This window comes from Octopus bimaculoides, chromosome 5 (assembly GCF_001194135.2).
Source record: "Octopus bimaculoides isolate UCB-OBI-ISO-001 chromosome 5, ASM119413v2, whole genome shotgun sequence".
NCBI lineage: Eukaryota > Metazoa > Mollusca > Cephalopoda > Octopoda > Octopodidae > Octopus > Octopus bimaculoides.
The window spans coordinates 115,952,941-115,958,087 of NC_068985.1; positions in this window are offsets into that span (position 1 = coordinate 115,952,941).

A 5,147-nucleotide genomic window follows, 5' to 3' on the forward strand; every position below is an offset into this window, starting at 1 on the left:
ATATATATATATATACATATATACGACAGGCTTCTTTCAGTTTCCGTCTACCAAATCCACTCACAAGGCTTTGGTTGGCCCGAGGCTAGACACTTGCCCAAGGTGCCACGCAGCGGGAATGAACCCGGAACCATGTGGCCGGTAAGCAAGCTACTTACCACACAGCCACTCCTGCGCCTGTTCAAAATTTCTTAACATCGTATTTTGTTTTGTTTAATATGTGTAGATATTTTTAACATAGTGTAGACAATATGATACATACATACGTGTGTATGCGTGTGCGTGTGTGTGTATTTGTGTGTGTGTGTGCGTGTGGGTGTGTGTATTTGTGTGTGTGCGTGTGTGTGTGTACGTGTGTGTGTGATACATGTACATATATAATATTGGTTTCAACATTTCGATTCAATTTCGGGAAAGGGGCTAAGTCGATTACATCAACCCCAGGGTCTAAAAGGTATTTATTTTATCCACTCCGAAGGATGAAAGGCACATCAATCTCGGTGGAATTTGGAGTCAGAACTAGAAGACGGACGTACATTCATTTGAATCTACAGTTGTGTACGTCATCTATGTTATTTCGTTCACTGCGACTGTGTTCAAATCCAATGATAGCGATAGGACCTGCTCTCTGTTATGAAAATACGAAAGTAGACCAGGCGTTGAGTTTTGTTGAGATAGGTGAGAAAATCTAGAGCAAATTATGCAACGAAGAATATAATTTTCAAGGATATTTTCTCCGAAGTGTATACTTTTAAGAGCTACTTATGTCGGCTGTCGTCACTTAAAAATGGTTTCAAATGACATTTTGTATTTTGTTGTTCTCTAGAAAATTCCTTCAATTACCTAGTCTCCAATTGTGGAAAGGTCCACGAATAACAACTGTTATTATCAATATTATTGTTCAGTAGTTTTATTTTTATAACGTGCTTTCACTTCACTACCGAGCGCAGCTCTGTGCGCCTTGGGTATGTACTGTGGTTTGCTGTGGTGCTCTTATGTTTACTGTATTGAAAGTGTTTTGCGTAGGATGTGTGCAGTACCCAGTAGTGCAATTTTCTGTATGTTATATATATTTGTAAGTCCTGGTGTTTTTGTTATGTATTTGTCTGAATATTTTTTTTATTATACCTAAGGCACCTACTATGATAGGAATTGTTTCTGTTTTTAGATTCCACATTCGAGTTATCTCTATTTCCAGGTCTTTGTATTTTGAAAGTTGTTCCATTTCTTTTAGAGAAACGTTGTCATCTGCTGGTATTGATACATCAATTAGAAAGCATTTTTTTTCTTCATGATCTTTGACAACTACATCTGGTCTATTATTATTATTATTATTATTATTATTATTATTATTATTATTATTATTATTATTATTATTATTATTATTATTATTATTATTATTATTATTATCATTATTATTATTAGTGTTAAGGCAGCAATCTCGCAGGATCGTTAGCAGACTGGGCAAAATGCTTGGTAGCGTTTCGTCCGCGCTTATGTTCTGAGTTGAAATTCAACCGAGGTCGACTTTGCCTTTCATCCTTTCTGGGTCGATAAAATAAGGAGCAGTTGCGCACTGGGCTCGATGTAATGGACTAGCCTCATCTCCCAAAATCTCAGGTTGTTTACCTATAGTAGAAAGGATTATTATTTTTTTTTTAATGTTGTGGTTGTTGATGTTGCTTTTATAATCAACATCGTCACTGTCATCGTTATAACCATCGTCATTTTCACCATTATCGTCGTTATCATCCTCCCTATCATCCTCCTCCTCTTCCCTTTAATCATCATCATCATCATCATCATCATCATCATCATCATCATCATCATCATCATCAACCTCATCATCAAATGCAAGATGCTCTGATCAATAAACAACGACATTCTGTAAGTTTACATCGATTTTCGTAAATGTTTCCAACGAAAATTTTTAATTTTTATCGTCATGATTGCTTAAGACATTAACGAGAGAAGAAAAAAATTAGGAGTTAAAAATTCTTAGTGTCTCTCCTAATTATGAAAGGTACAATTATTTCCTCCCACTCCGACGTTGATGGCCAGCAAAACAATATTTTTTATTAAAAATGTCAATAAGTTTGACGTTTGGAGAGAGGGAGAGAGTGAAGGGAGAGAAAGGGGGAGGTGCGAAACAGTCATGATAACACTGGTTGTAGCAATACTTAAGCTGTCGTCTGTCTTGAAGATTTTGCTTGTCAAGGCGGCGCATAACAGCTTCGATGTAAATAACAACGTGAGCAACAACATCAACAACGAAAACAAGAAGAACAGCAGCAGCTGCTGCAGAAGCGAACTTGATAGTTTAACAGTGGTATAACCAGGAAAAAAAACACGAAAAGAAAAAAATTGACGCTAGGAGGTGGAAAAGATAAAAATGTTACCAACGATAAAAAGGTCAAGAATGTAAAGGAGAAGTCAAATGGAACAAGAAACACCAATATGATGCCCAAGAAAGAAAAGGGAAAAAAAAACGACAACAATAACACAAACAGAAGCTACACGATTATAAACATAACTCTAATAACAAAAACAATAACGAACGCAAGATTAACATCAACAAATTTAGCTTGAGTCACTAGCAGATGGACTGAACACAAGATTCAGTTTAAATCTGACGTATAATCTTTACTAATGCGAATATAAAGAGTCCTGAGATGCTGTTGATCTCCTTTCGATTCTTCGATCCGTAATAGTAATAAAGTAGTTTCCCGTCTCTTGTAGTTCTTTGCATTGGTATTCTCATGGTCATTTGAACTGCATGTATTGGTTAACAGAGGCTACACAGTGCTGTGCTCCCTAGCATAGTCTATTTCGCCATATTCACAGTTGGTTGTAGATCCATCTGAACAAAGCAAATTTTGATCGTCGTATTTCCATTCTCAAGCAGCTGAGTGTCTTTCACAGAATCTCTGATGGTTCTGAGCTACAAAGGAGATCTTTAGCACTAGCTGAGATTCCAATATTACTTGGAGGAGGGCCATTCTCACGTTTTTCTATCTAAAGTTGGTGACTGGTTTTCTCAGAGATGTTGCCAGGGGTTGAACATCATCGAGGAAGGTTTTTGATTTCATTCGCAAAACTAGAAGTTGACGTCCTTGAAGGAGAGACATTCTACATTGAAGCTTTTTTCATCTTGATTCATCTAACCACACACCATTTAAAGGATATAGCTGATGCAAGAAAATGACATGAACTACAATTTACTCAACTTCTTTAAAAAAAATGCTTTCTACTATAGATAGAAAATCTGAAGTTTTATCCGGAGTGGCTAGTCGATTATATCGACCCCGGTGCTCATCTGGGATCGACACTTATTTTATCGGCCCCGATATGGGTCTATAATATTTTGGTCCATTAGTTTCTTCATGTTTTTTGAAGTAGGAATGTTACACCATTAACTAACCAATAAGGAATCATACTAGGTTGTAAAACATTGATGTAAAGTTTTATTAGCAGTTCATGGCTCTCTGAGAAGACATTCAAACAGAAGTCAAGAATTTCATCTTTTCTTGGAGATTTTCCGTTTGCTTGACGTCCTGAGAACAGATCATACATCCTCTACCATGATACCCTCCCGCTCTTTCTCTTCTAAGAAGTCTATGTCTGTAGATAGTCTATCAGTCCAAGGGGCCTTTTTATTGGGCGTTTTTCCTTCTGCCCAAATGTTATTCCAAAATTCCTGCACTTCTCTTGATGGGGCAGACTTTACTGTAACTGGTATTTTCTCTACCTTCCTGTAAAAAATTTTGGGGTTAATTTTTAACATCATGTTGTCCTAACGCGCTTTGCGTACCTTGCTATGCGGGCAGCTTTAGAACACACCTTTTGCTTGGTGGTTTCTATAGTGGTATCAGTGTCAAATATGGTTTTCATATTATATTTTTCTTTAGCACATTTCTTCTTCTTCTTCTTCTTCTTCTTCTTCTTCTTCTTCTTCTTCTTCTTCTTCTTCTTCTTCTTCTTCTTCTTCTTCTTCTTCTTCTTCTTCTTCTTCTTCTTCTTCTTCTTCTTCTTCTTCTTCTTCTTCTTCTTCTTCTTCTTCGTATTATTATTATTATTATTATTATTATTATTATTATTATTATTATTATTATTATTATTATTATTATTATTTGGTGTAGGAAACGGCAGCATAATCAAAACGTGAATTTCTACTATCCATACAAGCCTGTAGATTTGAACTGCGGCAAATGTTTATCAAAACGAGATATGTACACAAGCGTACACAATTGGTATGTATACAATTTGTCATTATGAAATATATAGATGTAGACGATTTGAATTAGGAACCCTCCGTCCACGAAGAAACGAGATAAAATTGACAAGCCGTCGAAGAAGCTGGCTGTTCTGTAGTCTGTAAGTTTGCTGAAATTGGACACAAAATTTTGTCAAAACACATGTTACTGTTTTAAGAATAAAAAGACACAACTAGTCTGGATATTTCCATACAGAACTCGATCAAGCTGTTATTGATTAGAAACTGCTCAGGACTGAAACAACACACACATACACACATGTACACTAGCACACAGATTCAGAGACTCACTGACACATATATCTAACTGTAATCGATAGAAGTTTTACTTGGTTACTGGTTTGATAGCTCCAGTCACCTTTGATATAATCAGGACAGTGCTGAAGAGACACAGAAGAGCTAAATAACAGATATGGATTGTGAATATAATAGATCTAGATCGAGTACACTTAATTGGTTATGTGGCAGGCAATGAGTTTAACACATCACAAAATTATACTTAATCGCTTCAGTGAAGGAAACAAATACATAAATATTAAAGAGCTTTTTATAATACATCATTGTTTTACAATTCTTGGCACAACGGTATTTGTGACGAACAAAATACTTGGCGGCATTTCATCCGTCTTCAAATTCCGCCGAGGTTGATTTTGCTTTTCATCGATTCAGAGTCGATAAAATAAGTACCAGTTGAACAATAAGGTTTGTTTAATTGACTTACACACGACTTCGAATTTACTGGCTTTGTGCTAAATTTTGACACCGTTATTATGCATTTGTTATTATGCACCGTTATTACTCAACATGTTGATTCGTAGAAAATAAGGCGTTGTTATATATATATATATATATATATATAGAATATATATATATA